Raw genomic sequence first — 19,849 nt, 5'->3', positions numbered from 1 at the left:
CAACTCCAGACCTCCACAAACTGTTCCCTCAGCCTGGACGACCTCATTCTGTCTTTGCAGCTGATCTTACTCATTCTTTGTGTCTCAGTGTAAGTGTCCCCTCCTTCAGGAAGGCTTCCTGAATCCATCCCCCCAACTCTGGGCTTCTCCTTTATGCCTCTGTTTACCCTTTCTGATACTTGCCATCAGATTTCATTTTTTAAAGCCCTAGAACCTTTTCTTCAAATGACATCTTACACATAAGTTCCTTACAGGAAGCAACAGCAGTGCAAATGGTAACACACTCAGCTATTAGCCAAAAGGTTGGTTGTTCGAACTACGCAGAGGCTCCTTGGAAGACAGGCCTTGCCATCTGCTTCTAAAAGGTCACAGCCTTGAAAACCCTGTGGAGAAGTTCTACTCTTCACACATGGGGTTGCCATGAGTCAGAATCAACTCGATGGCAACTAACAACATCAACACTTATTAAGTGCCTATTACGTGCCGGGAAACCCTGGTGGTGTAGCGGTTAGGAACTACGGCTGCTTACCAAAAGATCGGCAGTTCAAATCCACCAGGTGCTCCTTGGAAACTCTATGGGGCAGTTCTACTCTGTCCTATAGGGTCGCTATGAGTCAGAATCGCCTCGACGGCAGTGGGTGTTTTGGTTTACGCGCTAGGCACTGCGCTAAGCACTTCATGTTTTATATTATGTGGGTGAAGTGGTAGCTGAGGGTCCGGTCCAGGTCTGGAAAACCGGCATGAACAGTGATTCTGAGTTCCGATAGAGCCACTAACCCCCCAAACACAAATACAGAGCTCTGCTTTCTCCTTATTGCAGGGAGATGCAGTCTCAGATATCCAGCCAGCCAGCCAGCCACGGTCTCTGATGTGCTAGGCATTAGATGAGGGGAATGGCAATGATGAATCCAGACACAGTCTGGATTTCAAACAGCACAGAAACCAAAGCAGACAAGCTAGGGGCATAAATAATTCTGGTAAAAGGGAGCAAAGACTATCATGTTGAGACATCACATCTAGTGCAGGTTTGGGGGAAAGTGAAACCCTAAATGTCTCCTGTATTGACATTGGATAGGTATAGAGACTGATGGGGCAGGGCAGAGGTAGAGTTTTACCCACCTCTTCTAATTACATTACTGTGTCATCCCCAACTTGGGTAGGTACTACCAGTACCTACTGAGGTGTTACCTAGCCTGGAAGCCCTTTATCCAACATCCATCCATCCAGTCACCCAACCACCATCCATTCACCCATTCATCTAATCATCCACCCATCCATCCAACCAACTAACCAACTAGCCAACCAACCAACCATCCATCAAACTGATCATCCAACATCCATCCATCTAGTCACTGAACGAGTCATCCACTATCATTCGTCCACCCCCCCACCCTCCACCCATCCATCCATCCCCATTCCATCAGCCATTCAAATAATTACTGAGCCCCCAATTGTGTGCCAGGCACAGTTCTAGGCACTGGTATACAGAAACCAATCAGACACAGGCCCTATCCTTGAGGAGTTCACAGTGCAGTGAAGGAGACAGATCAGTTCTAACACTGCGTGTCTGAGGACAATATGAGAGGTATGGATAAAAAATGCAGTGGGGACACAGACAGCAAGGTGACTTACTGTGATTGAGAAAAAGAGGTACCAAGGAGGGAACATATATTTGTCAGATAAAGAAGGCAGGCATCCCAGGTAGAGGGAACAGGCCTCCCTGTTTCTATCTTTAGTTTTCGCCCCCTCAAGAGGCATCACTATCCAGTATACCTTATAAGTATTCCTTATTTATTTTATTTACTAGAAAAAAGCTCCACGAAGGCAAGGCAGAGGTTTTGGCCTTTCCCACCCCCTATTCTATCCCCAGTGTCTTGAAGAGTTCCTGACTCATAATGTTGTTGCTGCTGTTAGCTGCTGTCGAGTCCGCCCAACTCATAGTAACCTCATGCACAAAGGAACATAGCCCTGCCGGGTCTGGTGCCATCCCCACGATCGGCTGCGGATCAGACCACTGTGCGCCACAGGGTTTTCAATGGCTGATTTTCAGAAGTCGACCACCATGTTTTTCTTCCCAGTCCACCTTGGTCTGGAAGCTCTGCTGAAACCTGTTTAGCATCATGGCAACATGCAAGCCTTCACTGACAGACAGGTGGTGGCTGCATGTGTGGTGCACTGTCTGGGAATCAAACCCGGGTCTCCTGCATGGAAAAGGAGAATTCTACCAGTAAACTGTCAGTGCCTCCTTAGTACGTGGTAGACTGTGAGTCGGAACTGACTTAACAGCAATGGGCTTTTTTAGGCACTCAATAAATATTTGTGGAATGAATGTCTGTTAGTAGATATAAGCAGAGATGGGGCGTATATCATCTCTGAGGGATGAAAAGAGGTAAGATGAGAGGTCCCCTGTGGCAGAAGCAAAACCATTGCCGTCCAGTTGATTCTGACTCATAGTGACCCTATGGGACACAGTAGAACTGCCTCATAGAATTTCAAAGGAGTGCCTGGTGGATTCGAACTGCCAACCTTTTGGTTAGCAGCCACAGCACTTAACCACTACACCACCAGGGTTTTCTGGCAGAAGCAAGGTGGGGCCCATTCTGTACCCTGGAGCTCTCCAGTGCTTTTCCATCAGAGCCCCAGGTAGACACCAAGGGGAGGGTCTCAGAGGATGCTCAGAGCAAAAGCACTTGCTCTGTCTGTAGTGGGGCATGGTAGGAGTGTCGCCTTTGTGGGGGGGCCTCAGAAGGTAGGGACTGGGGGATGACCTGGGATGGGAGGGCACATGCTGGCCTGCCACGAGCAAGGAGACAAGTCAAGACGGATGGCTCTGCAGCCTGCAGAGATGGATAACTGAGCCGCAGCTGAGAGACAGCCTGGGTTACCAGGGCCATCCATCACTTCCTGCACTGTATGTAAATTTCAGATGCCAAAGATATATTGGGCCAATTATCCGAGGCCTGGGCAAGGCTATGCCTACAAGAAACTTTTCCCAGCCAGCCAAGCCAAGGCATGGAAGCCTCCTTGCTCACTGCATTCCATCAGCTGGGCTGAGTGATAGATAGCTCACGCTCAGACTAAAGAGTCCATCAGAAATGAACAGTGCCAAATCTCGAGGCCTGGGTATGTGCCGAGTGGCTGCCAGCAACTTCTAAGCATGCTCTCAGTGTGGTGATAACAATCACACGATGACAACTCCCCTATAGGGGGTTTACTGTGTAGTAGCCCATGCTAAGTGGCCCACAGGCTCACTGAACTCCCCCTACAGTGCTGGGTGTGCAGTGCCTGCTCTAGAAACACTTGTAGAGGGAGCGAATGAATGGTCCTATGAAGCAGGTGCCATCTTCCACCTGGTACCTGCAGAGAGAGGTACCTGGGTGGTGCAAACAGTTAATGTGCTCAGCTGCTAACCAAAAGTTGGAGGTTTGAGTCTACCCAGAAGCACCTTGAAGGAAAGGCCTGGCAATCTACTTCCAAAAAAAAATCAGCCATTGAAAACCCTGCAGAGCACAGTTCTGCTCTGACACACATGGGGTCGCCAGGAGTCAGAGTCAAGTCGACAGCAATTGGTTTTGGAGATGATGTCAGATTCTAAACAACGTTCCATTTTCCTTTCTGCCTCTAAACATCGAGATGCAGAAGCTTGAGGTCTTGGCCCTTAGAGAGCATCTTAGTGTTGGGGCCAAAGGGGGTAGTATTTGATTGTACCTCTGACATGCTATAAAATGGAGTAAAGACATCACCTCCTTCTTGGGGTGCTGGCAGGGGTCCAAGTTGCAGGAGGAGCCTGGGAAGGGCTGATGCTGTGGGGCCAAGGCTGGTGCGTTGCAGGAGGCCATATCTAACCCTGAGGCCCCAAGGGGGAAACACCCTTCCCTGTCCTGAGCATCAGGCTCAGGCCCAGGGTGGCGGTGGGGACACAGCTCTCATCAGCAAGTCCTGTTGCCTTAATCCAGCAATTTCTCACCCTCTCTACTGCTGCCACCCTGGGCCAAACCGCGGTTATCACTTGCCTGGGCAACTGTAGGAGCCTCTTCCCTGGGCCCCTCTACAGCCCCTTCCCTACCTGGTAGCCAGAGGCATCCTGTTAAGCCTAAGCCAGGTCCTGTCCTTCCTCTTCTTAAAAGCCTTCCATGGCTCCCACCTCACTCAGAGTCATGGCTAAAGTGTGCACCTTGACCTCAAGGCCCACTTGACTTGTCCCACCCCTTACCTCTCTGGCCTCACTTCCTTCTACTCCTTCCTCTGCATGGTAAAGCCACATGGTGGCTCCTTGCTGACACTTGACCACACCAAGCACATTCCTGCCTTAGGGCTTTTGCATGGCTGTTCCCACTCCCTGAAATACTGTTTTCTCAGGATCCACACGGCTCTCTCCCTAGCTTCCTCCAGGCTCCACTCTAACATCACCTTCTCACAGAAGCCCATCCCACCAATCTATTTAAAATAGCAAACATCTCCTCTCTCCCTCACTTGTCCCCCTGTTAGCTTATTTCTCTCCACAGTACTTGTTGTCATCTGACACATTTTCATAGCAACTTTTCTATTTGTTTATTGCCATCTCCCCGGCCCCAATGGCAGCTCCACAAAAAAGCAGTCTTTGTCTCTTTGGGTCAATGCTGTATCCCCAATGCTTGACACATAGTAGGTGCTCAATACTTGTTGAATGAATGTATCAATAAATGAATAAATGAAAGATGGGCTACTAGCCCTGGTACCCTCTCAGTTGATGCTCCCCCCAAGAGTAACCCCCCTCAGGTTCCCTGGAAGCATCAGGCAAGAAAACAAGCCTACTCCTGCTGCAGGCGGGACCTGGAGGTGGCTGTCCTTGAGAGAGGATGCCAATCAAACACTTAATTATCTCGACAGCAAGCCCTGCAAGCCGGGAGTCATATCTGATCACTTCCTCCTGTCCTTGATTGCTGCCGTATATTTTGGAGTTCTCATAACTTAAAACTTCATGGGCACAGGGAAAACGAAGCAGGCCTGCTTCAGGCAGGTGCCAGGTGAGGGGCTGGGACCCCTCATGCCCCCTCCTCTGCAGGGTGAATGCATCTGGGCCAGGCGGTGAGCCTGACCAGGCAGCTCCTCTCCATACTTCATCATGTACTGATGTCAAAACTCATCCATCATGTGTATACTGAGCACCTACTATGTGCCAGGCACTTGCTAGGGGCCACAGTGGTGGTTACTCAACACATGACAGGAACTGAGTGCTTACTATGGACTGGGTCCTTGGCTCAGCTCATTTTCTCAGAGGTCAGTGCTCCTCCCCCCTTTTGCAGTTGGGAAAATGAGGCTCAGAGAGGTCATGGCCCTGGGTCATGATCATACAGTCATGCAGGAGCAGAGCTGTGCTGTGAACCTTGCTCCCCTTTCTTCCAAACCACTGTACCATCTCTGAAGTTTGTGGCACTTTCTAGAGTTAATTTAGACCTCAGTTTCCTGATCTGTTAAATGAGAATAAAGACACTACAGATCTTTTTGTGTTGTTTTCAGGATTAACTGAGATATAATGCAGGGAAAGGGCCTAATTTAACGTCTCGCATATGGAGAGCCGCTAGGGAGTGGAGTACACAGACTCTGGGTTTGAATTCCAGTTCTGCCAGTGGCTAGCTGTGTGACACAGGTAAGTTACTTAACCTCTCTGTGCCTCCATTTCCTCAGCTGTAGAGTGGGATAATTATACCTACTTCAAAGAGTTCTGACTGAGGAAGAATCAATGCACGTGAAGTGTTTTTTTGAGGTGTGGAGATGAGGGATGCGGCGGGAAGAAGGCCTGTGGGAACCTCAGGAGGCCCCAGAAAACTTTACTGGTACTTAGAGGAAACACCTGGAACAGGCAAATGCACAGAGACAGAAAATGGATTAGAGGTTTCCAGGGGCTGTGGGGAAGGGAAGCAAGGGAGTAACTGCTTAATGGGTATAGGGTTTCTGTCTGAGGAGATGAAAAAGTTTTGGAAATAAATGGTGCTGATGGTTGTACAACATCATGAGTGCGATTAATGCCACTGGATTATACATTTGAAAATGGATAAAATGGCAAATTTTACGTTGTGTATATTTTACCACAATAACAAAAAAGTTCACGGGCACACAGGGCTAAGGACACAGATGCACAATTCAGATGGGTAAGAAAGCACTGGGAGCAGCAAGGGCTCAGGGGTAGAATTCTTGCCTTCCATGTGGGAGACCTGGGTTCGACTCCTGGCCAATGTACCTTCATGTGCAGGCACAACCCATCTGTCAGTTCAGGCGTGCACGTTGCTACGATACTGAACAGGTGTCCAAAAACCAGCCAGTGAAAACCCTATGGATCACAATGGCCCAATCAGTAACTGCACGGGGACGGCGCATGGTTCGGTTGTGCATGGGGTCACCGAGAGCCAGTGGCTGACACCACGGCAACTAACAACAACTATGTGCTAGGTGGGGTTCCAAGAGCCTCAGGTGGCTCAGTCAGGGGAGGCGACAGCCACACAAAAGCTTAGGCCTTGTCCTAGGGAAGCGTTAGCAGAACACGGGTGCAGGCTCCTGAGTGAAGACATTCGAGGAGACAAGACCAGCAGGCAAAGGCATGCAGGCTGGAAACCCAGGCTGTGCTGGGCGTGGCTGGCTGCCTAGGTGCATGTTAAGCACTCGTGGGCAATGGGGTCAGAGGACTGTGAGGCCAAGGCAAGAAGTGATTGTGAGCTAGAAGGGACAGTTGAACAGGGGAGGGTCCCATGTTTCTAGACAGCTATGGGAAGTCCCAGGGTCCCTGGGTAGTGCAAATGGTTTTATGCGCTTGGTTGCTAACTGAAAGGTTGGAAGTTTGAGTCTACCCAGAAACACCTTGGAAGAAAGCCCTGGTGATTTACTTCTGAAAAATCAGCCGTTGAAAACTCCACGGAGCCCAGTTCTACTCTGGCACACGTGCGGAATTCAAGAGTCGGAATCGACTTGACAGCAATCGGTTTTTTACAGGAAGCCACCAGCAGAAGAATAAGCCTAGGGGCTGGGAGAGCAGAAATACCAACTGCTGCTACAGGCAGTTGGGTGGGTGAGGATGAGTGGGGGCAGCAGGCAGAACAGGTGACAGATTTTAGGGACCCACTGGGAAAGAATCAAGGCCACTCACAAACTAGGAAGACGAGCCAGGTAAGGTTGAAAGCAAGACTGGGAGAACCAAACACCAAACCAAACCTGTTGCTGTTGAGTCGATTCCCTAAAGGGCAGAACAGAACCACCCCACTGGGCTTGCAAGGAGCATGTGGTGGATTTGAACTGCCGACCTTTCGATTAGCAGCCACAGCTCTTAACCACTACACCACAGGTTGGGAGAGAAGGCCCTAAAATGGGGGGCTACTGGGCATGGTCACCAGCCAGCCATGCCAGGAGTCTGTGGGCCCTACCCTAGCCTGCCCACTGACTTGCTATTGACTTTGTCACTGATTTTGGCAAATGTCTGACCTCCCGGTGCCCCAGCGGTGCCTCACTGTTCCATTAGTCAAATGAGTGCAAAGATATCTCCACGGGCTACTGGGAGGGTCAAAAGAAACCTGTAGGTGCATTTTTTTCCTAAACAAATGTGAAGAACAAATGTCCTGTACAGTCTGGTTTATAAGCTTAGAGAAAAACATTGCACGGGGATGATAAGGAAGAAGGGTGAGTCAGAGATTGCACTAAATGCCCCCAGTTCTGCTCGTGCTCTTCACCCCCAGGAACCTCACCTAATGCTAGCCCAGTTTGGCTGCATCCCATACACTGCAGCTGGTTGTTTTAAGGTTGGAAGGAGTAACGCCACCTCCAGGAAGGGGGCCTGGCTTGAACGAGGGGCCTCCTAGGCAGGGTCACCTGAGAGGTCCCCATGAGCCTGCTGCTATTCAGGGGACTCCTGGGCAGAATCCCGTGTCCTAGCTTCTCCCCAAAGCCTCCAGGAACAGCGGCCAATTGGCTGCCTCCTGTTCAGAGTCAGTCTTATTTTATACCAGGCTGCGTAGGGTCTCAATATGCAAACATTGCCACTTCCAGGAAGGAAAGAATGAAAATCAGAGAGAAAAAGAGAGGGAGAACGGAAAGAGAGAGAGAAAGACACGGAAGAAGAGAGAGAGAAAGAGGAGGGGAGAGAGGTGGGGAGGGAGAGGAAAAGAGGGAGACAAAGAAAGAGAAGGAGAGAGGAGACAAGAGAGCGGAGCAGAGGGAGAGGAAGAGAGAACCAACTATTTTGTAATAACATCCTTTTTTATCTACCTATATTAACTCAAAGCTACCGTATAGAGTCAGAATCGACTCGATGGCACTGGGTTTGGTTTTGGTTTTTATATTTTATTAAAATGTGTACCATCAATATTAATGTTGAAATTCCCACCAAGCCGAGTTTAATTACCTGAACCTGCGCCTGGACCCCCGGCTGCCTGCGTGACCCTGCGTGACACAGTGAAGGAAGCCAAGGACAGAGGTGCCTGCACAGCAGCGGAAGCACCGACCAACTGGCAGCACCAAGCGGCAGTACCAACGGACCCCGCAGGGGAAAAGCTCACAGACAGGGACCCTCACTGTCAGAGGGGTTTTCCCACGCCCACACAGGCCAGTTCCAAAAACAACACAGACAAGATGCTTCTCTCCAATGCACTCTCCTCCCAGGCCGAGAATATTTTTATCTCTGTTTTGAGGTGTAATGGAATGCCCCCCCATTATAAAAGTAATACATGTTTATCAGTGAAAATGGGGGAATGACAGAGAAGGCCAAATAAACAAATAACGGCTGGTGACGTCTAGCGAAGGGGAAGAGCCTTCCTTCCAGGCCTTTTTTCCTTATGAGTGTGGATGTACACATAACACATACACAGACACACAAAGACATATTTACACAGACACACATACATGTCTGTGTAGAACTGGGTTTTATGTATCTATTGACTAAGTGAAAACTCAAGAACAACAGATTGGCCAGGCCTAGACCAGGCCCCGTGGGTCTCCTTCCCTTCTCCTTGCCTATCTCACAAACTTTTTTTCTCCAGAACCTAAAGAGACCTGATACAGGACACTCATATTCCCATCACTGGGTGCAGAAGACTTAGGAGCCAGGCTAGGTTCAAATCCTGCCTCTGCCACTCTCCAGCTGGGAGATCCTAATGCCTGAGCCTCAGTTTCCTAATCTGTAAAATGAGAACGTTTCATGAGCATCATTTCAGCTGGAGAGAAGGTCAGACATCAAGCTGAGCTACCCAGAAGTGGCACCAAGTGCAGTGGGGAAGCGCTTGGATTCCAGCAGCTACACATACTGAACATCACTGAATTGTACACTCACACTGAGTGTATTTTATGGTATGTAAGTTATTTTATTTTTTTTAATTATACCTCAATAAAGCTGATTTTAAAAAATCTCAACAGAACTCAGGAGGCAAGGGAAACTATCTTCAGTAGCCACTTACAAAGCTCTTGCTAGCTTTCTTCTCCAAGCCCTGTCGTCTTTACTGGCCTTGGATCATCACGGTGCTAATGAACATGTATGAAGATTCACTGGGCACCAGGCTCTGTGTTAACCATTTTACCTGAGGTGGTTACTAGTATTCCCATATCACAGACGGCAAAACTGAGGGCTCAGAGAAGGTTAAGTCCTCAGCTCAAGGACCTCCGTTGTGGCAGAACCAGGGTTCAAATTCATCCATCTGTCTTGCCTCTCAGACCACCAGGATGCTGCATCCAGCCTTCCCAGCCACGCTGGTGGAAACTCAGGAGAACAAATTACGTTCTGTGCCCTTGACACCTTGTGCTCGCGGCTGCTCCCTGCCCTCCCATCCCCCGATGCCCTGCCGGCCAGGACCCACTGGGTCAGTTTCAGATGATTTCTGTTCTAAAGGAATGTTTTGTGTGTGTCTTTTTTTCCCCCCCAGGGGTTTAAAAACTCTTGTCTTTTCTGTATCAGGTTGAAACTTAGAATACAGGTTGTCGGCCAACATGCCAGACATTTTTCTAAAAATAACACAAATTGGTTAAGCCATTTTTAAGCAATGGAAGAGTCAAGGGAGGGGGGAAAAAAGTTGTTGGGTGGAAGGGAGAAGGAGGCATTTTAAAGGTGATCTCAGATGTGTTTTTGGAACGGCTTGAAACTAAATATAAAACAGGCCTCATCTGATGAGATGGAGTGAACCAGTGGCTGCAGGTTTCAGCTGTGGGGTAGGTCGTGGGTGTCTCTGGTTCGCTGGGCCTCAGATGGGCTGTTGAGGGTAGACACTTCAAAACTGGTGTGTGTAGGAGTCTGGGGAGGGAGAGAGGAAGCGCGGGACCAGGTGGAGAGCAGTTCTTTCTTCTGATGGTTGCCGTGTGGGAAAAGAGTTGGGGCTGCAAAGGCAGATGCAACCACGGAGTTTATTGCCCTCTCTGAGCCAAGACCACCTAGACACTGAGGGTTTTCTTGAAACTGCCCCACTAAGTCAAATTCTCATTTGAATGCACATCTACTCCATTCGATTTAAGCGCCCACTGCGTGTCAGGCACTGCAGGCAGCAGGAATGGAGACTGAGCTGTTTCCAGCAGTCTCCTGGGGCCAGCAGGTGATGTCACAGAATGAAGGGGGCAGGGTGGGGCCATGGCCAATGTGCACCACACAGCCTAGTGTGGCCACATTTTCTGATTCTACAGAGGAGCCCAAATTTAGGTTTTTTTTTTTTCAGATCCAGAATTTTAATATGAAAATCCCTTAATTTTTAATTGTTGGCAACAAATTCAAAAAAATTTTTAACAACGCAGTTTGTGCCAAGCAAAACAGATTTACTGGGGGATTTGGACCCTGGCCTGCCAGTCTGCAAACTCGGGTCTAGCCTGTTAATTTCATGGGGTGGAGAGAATAATCACAACCGTAGGTTATGTTTACACTGCGCTTATGATGTGCCTGGCCCTGAGCTCCAACAACCCAGTGAGGCAGCACTGTCAATATCTCATTTTATATGGAGCAGCAAGGAGCTCTGGTGGTGCACTGGTTAAGTGCTCAGCTGCTAACCAAAAGGCTGGGGTTTGAACTCATCAGCGGCTCGGCGGGAGAAAGGTTTGGCAGTCTGCTTCCATAAAGATTTACAGACTTGGAAACCCTATGGGGCAGTTCTACTCTGTCCTACAGGCTGCTATGAGTCAGAATTGACTTAAGGGCAATATATGGGAGAGCATACGGAGGCACAGAGAGGTTAAGACACTTTTCCAAGGTCACGCAGCTGAGGTGGGAGGGCTGGAATTGATCCAGGGAGTCTGGCTTCAGTGCCTCACTAACAACCACAAGGGAACTGTAGAATCAGAGACCCCCGGGGATGAAAGGGTCCTTAACACTGTCCAGACAGATCACTCCTGCCTTTTATAAATCTGTCACCCAGAGAGTTCGGGAGGAGCCCAAGGCTGAGAGCTGTGTCCAGAACATGGGTTTCCCCATCCCAGAACTGCCCCAGGCCCATTTGGCCCTGGAGGGTCTTCATAGATGGGAGCTCGCTGCTTGTGTTCACCTGCCCGCTGCAGCCTGCTTCCTCCCTACCCCACCACCCTTCTGGGAGACAGAGGTTCAGCAGCATGGCAGAGCTGACTGTGACCACACCATCTCCTGTCCTCCAGCCAGCATGAGGTCCCCAGGCCCGGCTGGGTGGCCATCCTCCACAGCCCTGGATCCTAAGTCCTTCGATACATAACAAGGGGCTGTTCACAGCAGGATGCTCATTACCATCTGCAGCCTGCATTTACCCAGCAGATGTGCGGACCGTTACAATAGTGGGGGAGAAAATAGAAAGAAATTTCGGAATTTGTTCTCCAAAGATATTCAAATTAGTTAATCAAGGGGCTTATTATTACTCCTCCTCTCCCCCCACCAGCTATCCATGAGGATAATTGATCAGCTGCTAATAACTGATTACACTTCACAAGTGTTTTCTTATCCCCATTACCAGCGTGTTTAAAGACATTTTGTAAAGTTCTAATTATTCCAAATTGTTTTGCTCTGGAAAACACCTTGGAACAGTCAGCAGTGGGCTGTGCTGGGGATACTTCTGCTGGGTCAAGAAGTATTTGCAGGGGCTGATCAGGGGCTTGGGATGTGGTAGGACCTGCAGGGTGTGTGAAATCCCAAATTCCCTGCTCTCCTGTACTCCTACATCCGTCCTCCCTTTTTTAGAGAACCACCAGGATGCTTTCCCCTAACCAGGTCCAAACTCCTTAGCACACACTTCATTCATTCATTCACTCACTTATTTAACACAGCAGTTTTCAAAATTTTTGGTCTTGGTATCTTTTTGCACTCCTAAAAACTGAAGAACCCAAAGAGCTTTTGTCTATATAGATTACAGTGATTGGTATTTACCATATTCAAAAGTAAAACCAAGAAAATTTTATAGCACAAGAACACACACCATCAGAACAATAACATTATCACCTATCATGTAGCTTCTGGAAAATTCTATCGTGCATTCATGAAAGAATATTAGTGAAAAGGGCAAATAGCATTTTAGCATTATTATGAAAATAATTGGAACTTATTGCTCCTGAAAAGGCCTCAGAGATCCCCAGGGGTCACTGAACCACATCCTGAGAGCTGCTGATTCAACTCATTTTTATTGGGCCCCTCTGTATGTCAGGCCCCAGGTGGGATACTGGGCAGGACAGATGTGATTCCCCTTCTTGGGTTGAGGAAGAAACCAGGGTTCACTGGGGGTTAACTCTACCATGGGCAGCAGCATGCTGCCTGCATAGGAGGCCCCTAAGAACTGTTTGGTAAATGAATGAAGGGGGCACAGGTGCTTCAAGGAAAGTGACGTATGGTGCTGGGGAGGAGAAAGGGCTGGAGCGCTGCAGCTGAGAGGGTCTGGGTTCGAATCCCACCTCCACCACTTCCTCACTGTGGAAACTTGAGCAAGTGGCTTCACATATGTGAGCCTCTGTCTCAGGCAGTCATGGGCTTGCTGGGAGGATTAAATGAGGTCCTCCATGAAAAAGCCCCAGGACAGGTTGTGGCATGTAGTAAAAAGTGCTGCATAAATGCTCTCCATTACTGTCATCATCATGACAGACTCGGCCCCTGCTGTTGAGGACATGAAGACCCACCACGCCCCAGGAACAAGCACAGGGCACTCGTAGCTCCCCACTCATACCACCACACCCGCCTCGGGAGCGGCCCTGAAGGCAGTGCATGGCACTGGACCTGGGGCGTGTTCTCCAGGTGAAGAACAGAGGCAGAAGGAACAGCAGGTCCAAAGGCCCGCAGGTAAGAGGAAACAAGGCAGATTTTACCAGGGATGAGAGGAGCTGATGGCAACTAAGGTGGGCTGGGGCATTATGATAACAATAATAAGAAGTGACTCAATGGCAATGAGTTCTTTTTGGTAGGTGATTAAGTCCCTGGGTGGTGCAATGGTTTAATACACTCCGTTGATAACCAAAAGGTTGGTAGTTCAAGTTCACCTTGGGAAAAATGGCCTGGCGACCTACTTCTGAAGTATCAGCCTTTGAAAACCCTATGGAGTACAGTTCTAACACACATGGCGTCACCGTAAGTCAGAATCAACTCGACGGCAACGACAGACAGGTGATTAGTGAGTGCATTAAAGTATGAGAAGCATGGGTTTAGAGGGTTCAGAGAAGCACTACTCATAATGGCACTAATCTGGAAACAACCCAAATGCCCATTAACAGTAGAATGGATAAATAAATTTGTGATGTATTTACCCAGCGGAATACTATAGCACAGCAACGAGCTTGAATGAACTACAACACACAATATTGATAAATCTTACAAGTGCAATGTTGAGTGAAAGACGCCAGATGCAAAAGAGCACGTGCAATGTGATTCCATTTATATAAAGAACAAAAACAGGCAAAACTAATCTGTGCTGTTAGAAGTCAGGAGAGCGGTTATGTTGGCGGGGTACAACTGGAAGGGGGACAAGGGAACTTTCTGGGTGACTGAGAATATTCTGTCTCTTGCTCTGGGTGCTGGTTCCACAGGTGTACTCAGTTTGACAATTCATTGAGTTGTATCCTTACGATTCGTGTACTTTTCTGAAAGGAAGTTCTACGCCAATAAACAGGTTACTAACAAAAGTGTCCACAACATCAGAAGTAAAGGGCAGAAAAGATGGAGGAGGAGGAAGTGGGTTATGGGGAGTGGAGGGAAGAGCAGGGGAGACAGGACTGGCTCTTTCCCTCTGTCCAAAATACTCTTGAATAGGCACACGACTTCTTGCCATCTCCACTGCTGCTCAGCCCCCATCATCGCTCGCCTGGGCTGGTACGGTGGCCTCCCCATTGTTCTTCTGCTGCCCCCTCCTCCAACAATCGGTTCTGCCACTGCACCCAAGGGCACTTTCACAAACATGAATCAAGTCCCATCACTTCCTGACCTAAAACTCCTCAGGACTTCCAACCATCACTCTAAATCTGAATCCAAAGCCCCCAAGGGCCAGTGTGCTGAGTGTGGTCTGGCCCTGTCCACCTCCCTGCCCTCACATCTTCCTGTTCTCTGTGTTCCAGCCTCCCTGATCTCCTTTGGCCAAGCACTTGACGGCCTCAGGGCATTTGCATCTGCTACTGCCTTCTCCTGGACCTCTCTTCCCCTCTATTTCCTATAACTGGCTCCTTTAGCCCTTCCCTGACCACTGTGCTTAAGCAGGGTCCCCTATTCTTATTCTGGCTTGGCTCTGGCAGCTTCCTGCACCACACTTTGCATGCTGTCTTGATAAGCCTGTTTACTTGCTTCTTGCAATCTCCCCCGCTCAACCATAATGGCAGGCGGGGTCCACGTTTTGTTTATGGTTGTGCTCCAGCCCATCGCAGTGCCTGGCACACATAGTGCCACCCCCCCACCCCCATAATCCTCTTTCTCCGCCATCTTCTCACCAATCTTTATCTCTGATGGTGCGGCTACTTCTCGGCAGCAACCTGTTTATAGACGTTGAACATCCACTCAGAGACGTGCACAAAGTAGGTGCTCAATAAGTACTTGTTGAAAGAAAAAGGCAAGAGGTGGGCTCAAGCACCAAAAGATGTATTTGCAAAACACTCCTGAGAACCTTCTGGCACTAAGCTGTCATGGATTTTAAAGGCTGTGCCACAGCCTGCCTGGCCCATTTAACCTAACCTAACAACAACAGTCTTCACGAAAGTGGACTGCCACACATCTTTCTCCCGTGGAGCGGCTGGAGGGTTTGAGCTGCCAACCTTTCATTTAGCAGCTGAGAGCCTAACCACTGAGCCACCAGGGCCCCCTACACTGCCTGTTATTAGGTGCCACTGAGTTGGTTCCAACTCATAGTGATTCTACGTACAACAGAACAAAATACTGCCTGGTCCTGCACCATTCTCACAAAAGTTGTTATGCTTAAGCCCACTGTTGCAGCCACTTTGTCAATCCATTTCGTTGAGGGTCTGCCACTTTTCTGCTGTCTATTTACCAAGCATGATGTTCTTCTCTGGGGTCTGATCCCTCCTGATAACATGTCTGAAGTATGTGAGACAAAATCTCGCCATCCTTGCTTCTGAGGAGCATTCTGGCTGTACTTCTTCCAAGACAGATTTGTTTGTTCTTCTGGAAATCCATGGTATATTCAATATTCTTCATCAATACCATAATTCAAAGCCATCAACTCTTTTTCTGTCCTCCTTATTCACTGTCCAGCTTTCACATGCATATGAGGCTGCTGAAAACACCATGGCTTGGATCAGGTGCACCTTAGTCCTCAAAGTGACACCTCTGCTTTTTAACACTTTAAAGAGGTCTTTTGCAGCAGATTTGCCCAATACAATGTGTTGTTTGATTTTTTGACTCCTGCGTCCATGGGTCTTGATTGTGGATCCAAGTAAAGTGAAATCCTTGACAGCTTCAATCTTTTCTTCATTTATTATGATGTTGCTTATTGGTCCAGGTGTGCGGATTTTTGTTTTCTTAATGTTAAGGTATAATCCATATTGAAGGCTGTGGTCTTTGATCTTCATTAGTAAGTGCTTCAAGTCCTCTTCACTTTCAGCAGGCAAGGCCGTGTCACCTGCATATTGCAGGTTGTTAATGAGCCTTCCTCCAGTCCTGATGCCTGGTTCTTCTTCATATAGTACAGCTTCTCAGATTATTTGCTCAGCACACAGATTATATAAGTACGGTGAAAGGATACAACCCCAGTGCACACCCTCCTTGATTTTAAACCATTCCTTGTTCTATATGAACGACTGCCTCTTGGTCTACATACAGGTTTCTCATGAGCACAAGAATGTTCCACTGCTAATTTTTACTAGCTAATTTTTTCAGAAGTAGACGGCCAGCCCCTTCTTCCTAGTCTGTCTTAGTCTGGAAGCTCAGCTGAAATCTGTCCACCAAGGGTGACCCTGCTGGTATTTGAAATACCAGTGCCATAACTTCCAGCATCACAGCAACACGCAAGCCACCACAGTATGACAAACTGACAGATGCACGGAGGAACACTGCCTAGCCCCTCCTGAACTGCGCGCAGACACAGCTCTTCAACCCCTGCCCTGTCCCTCTAGGCCTGGCTGATGACCTGGCCCTATTATGGGAGTCTTGACCATTGGAGTCAGGCCTCTGGGGAGGGATCCATTACCAAGACTTCCAGGCTAGTGGGTGCAGGGGCCACCCTGAATGTAGAGTGGCCCCCATGAGGCTCAGGGAGCCGCCTCCATCCTTGGCACCCCACAATGGGCCCTTGGCCCAGCACTGCCATAAACGGCGCCTGCTTTCAGCCTCACGGCTGGTAGCAATAGCCATAGCAATAACCGCTAAGAGCTGTGGATGGAGCACAGCCCAGGTTAGCGCTTTCCACACATGATCTCAGACTCCTGTCTCCACCCCACATCATCACCGTTTTACAGAGGAGAAAACTGAGATGTAGCAAGTTGCTACTGCTTATTTAAGGTCACTCAGCCAGTTATAACAGAGCCAACATTTGCTCTCAGATCTGACTCCAAGAACGCAGGCTCTTTCCATTATTTCAATGTTTTAAGACAGTAAAATGTTTATATCGTTAAAGTACTACATGCATATGATAAAAACTGCAACGGCACAAAAGGATTTAACATTAAAAAGTCTCCTTTCTCCAGGGGTACCCACCACCATTATTCCGTGTCCTTCCGAAGATACTCCGTTCGTATTCAAGCAAGTACATAAGCACAGTCTTTCTTTTCCTTCTTCTATTTTATCCAGATAGAGCATGCTACGTACCGTGTTCTTCAATTTGTCATTTTCACTGCTTTTGCCTGTTCGTTTTCATTAGGACATAAAGAGCATTCTCCTCGTCTACCGTTGCTGCTGAGTCGATTCCGACTCATGGTGACCAGCTGCAGAGTATTCTTCTGTGCAGCTATGCCTTGTTTTCTGTATCTGATCCCCCCATCGTGGGCACTAAAGTTATTTCTGATCCCCCACTTATGGACACTTAGGTTAGTCCCAGGCTTTGCTATGACTATTGATGCTGTGCCAACTGGGACATTCATGTTGGCGCCCACAAGTGAGTGTATCTAAAGGATAAGTTCTTAGATAAACAAGGGCTGGGTCCCAGGGTAGGCGCATTTGTAAATTTGACAGATCCTGCCAACTTGTCCTCTAAAGGGGCTGTGTCACTGTGTCACTCCCACCAACTACATGAGGGATTGCTTTTGTCCTCACAGCCAGGAGAGGCGACCATGGTTTATAAGAGGGTCAGACATCAGGGATGTGAAAGGGAAAAGGAGGGGGGACATGGTCAATTGGAGTATGTCCAGACAAGGGTGACAGTGGGTGACAAGAAAGATGTTGAATCTGCCAGTGACTTGCTCTATGACTTTAGGGAGGTTATTTGTCACCTCTTTGTCCTGGCCTGAGCCAAATGAGCTTGTTAGTCTTAAATGTTGGCCCCGTAGTGCTGGGCATGTCTGAATCCCTCTAGACCAGTAACTATCACCACCAAACACCATCTGTGCCAGGCACTGTGTATGGCTTGATGTCTACTACCTCATCACATCCTCACAATCACCTCAAGAGGGAGGTACTGTTATCATCCCTCGTGAGGCTCCAAGAGGTTCAGCTGTTTGTCCAAGGTCACACAGAGCTAAGACATGATTGGCCCTGGGATTCTAACCAAGGTCTATCTGACTTTAGGGTTCAAATCTAAACCATGAGCTATGCTGGCCAGAAGCTGAACCTGCCTCATGAGATCCCATTACTGGTCCCCCTTACTTGTCAGACTCCTCAGACTCTGAGATTTCCTTGTAAGGAAGCTCCTAGTGACCTCAAACTGGTTCCTCTAACTGCAGGCACTGGAGGCTGGGCACAGCTCTGTGCCCATCAAGATGAAGCAAGTACTGCCCCCCGTAGCCCTCCAGAGGCCCAAACGCCAGGCCTGACCACGGAGGCCATTGAGATTTCAACCTTTCAGTTTCTTCTTTCTCCCATGGAGAGATGGCATGGCCCTGTCCATCTTTGGCTATCCATATCGCCACCAGAGGCTCAGGAATCACTCATTCACTCAACCAATATTTACTGAGCATTCGCCATTGAGGTTAAGAGCCCAGACTCCAGAAACCAACCTGAATTTAATTTCTAGTCTCACCATTTCTTAGCTGTGTGACCTTGGACAAATCATTCAATATCGCTGAACCTCAGTTGCTACATATATCAAACAAGTATAATTATTACCAAACTCCTAAGGTAACTGGGCAGGCTGAAGGAAGAAAGTGCATAAGGAAATGCTTGGCTCAAGATCTGGGGCAGAGCTGGTGGTTAACAAGTGACAGATGTTATTCTGATTATTACTGAACAAGACTGACCTTTTCCCTGCCCTCAGGGAGCTTAGAGTCTCCTCCACCAGTTCCCCAGGAGTGCTCTCTCATGGGTGTTTCAATGTCTGACCCTGAGCGGGATCAGGGAACACCCATCCCCTGCCGGCTCCGATGACAACCTTGCCTGCTCTTGCCTGGGTGATCAATACCAGCCTTCCTCCCCACATGCTCAGCCGGTTCCCGCAGGACCTGCTCACCTGACCCCAAAGCTGCCACCTCTTCCTTCTTAGTTCTCAACCCAGAATGTCCTAAAATTAGCCAGTGGTCGCCAATTCCAAGCGGAGGGCTTGGCACTGTCGCCTGAGCCTTCTCAATCATGTCCCACCGTGTAATGAATTGGAGGACTCAGCCACCCCACAGACGGTCTCGCGTTTACAGCTGTTCTACCAACAAGGATGCCAGAGCTAATGGCTCTGAGACGAGATCACCCGAGAGCGTCAGGATGATGAATGTGCACACTCACCCGTCAGGATCCTGGCCGCCGGGCCGTATGTAAAAGGGAATGCCTAATTTGTTTATACCCACAGTTACCTGGAGCCTGCTCTTCAGATATGATTTAGTGCGGAAGGGGTCCCAAGTGTGGTCTCTGTTTGGAGGAATTAATTATTTCAAGTGGTGCCAACCTTTGAGCTCTAGCTGCTTTCGATACCTCCTCCACCCCGCAGGATGAGGACACATCCCTGGTTAGTCCTGCCTGATGTGGATGGGAACAAGGAGAGTACATCAGAGGCATTCCAGAGGGTCTGGGGATTGATTTTTAGCCTCCCCACTCCCTCCGCGGCCCTGATATATTTTGTATCAAGCCTTCCCCGTGCACAGTTTGAGAGAGACGTCCACCAACGCCCCCATTCAACTCTCCCCCCCCGCCAAGACTATGCGCACCCCATCGGACAGAATTCAACGAGCACCCCATCGGACAGAATTCAACGAGCTTGCACCCCCACTGAATTCTAGGGATCTCTCCTGCCAACCAAGTATTTCATCCAGCTGTAGATATCATGAGGAAACGGCAAACAAAGACAGAGATTTAATAACTGGAAATAAGACTAAGGATACAGATAGTTTAATTTTTTTT

The 19,849-nt window shown here is 48.7% G+C and overlaps 1 protein-coding gene across 7 annotated transcripts in view; it reads right to left on the bottom strand.

The window, feature by feature from the left end:
* CUX2 (cut like homeobox 2) overlaps nucleotides 1-19,849 on the bottom strand; it is a 276,654-nt gene that overhangs the window by 116,705 nt on the left and 140,100 nt on the right. The window contains exon 1 of one of the 7 annotated variants that reach the window (XM_049866785.1): nucleotides 5,694-5,733. The exons of the other annotated variants lie outside the window; for them this stretch is intronic. The gene's annotated coding sequence lies outside the window, so the exon portion shown is untranslated. Of the gene's footprint in view, nucleotides 1-5,693; nucleotides 5,734-19,849 lie in introns of those variants that run through there. 7 annotated transcript variants of the gene reach the window in all.

The sequence above is a fragment of the Elephas maximus genome, chromosome 22 (assembly GCF_024166365.1).
Source record: "Elephas maximus indicus isolate mEleMax1 chromosome 22, mEleMax1 primary haplotype, whole genome shotgun sequence".
In the NCBI taxonomy this organism is placed as follows: Eukaryota; Metazoa; Chordata; class Mammalia; order Proboscidea; family Elephantidae; genus Elephas; species Elephas maximus.
The sequence above is the reverse complement of the archived record's forward strand: the minus strand, read 5'-3'. Positions and strand labels throughout refer to the sequence as shown.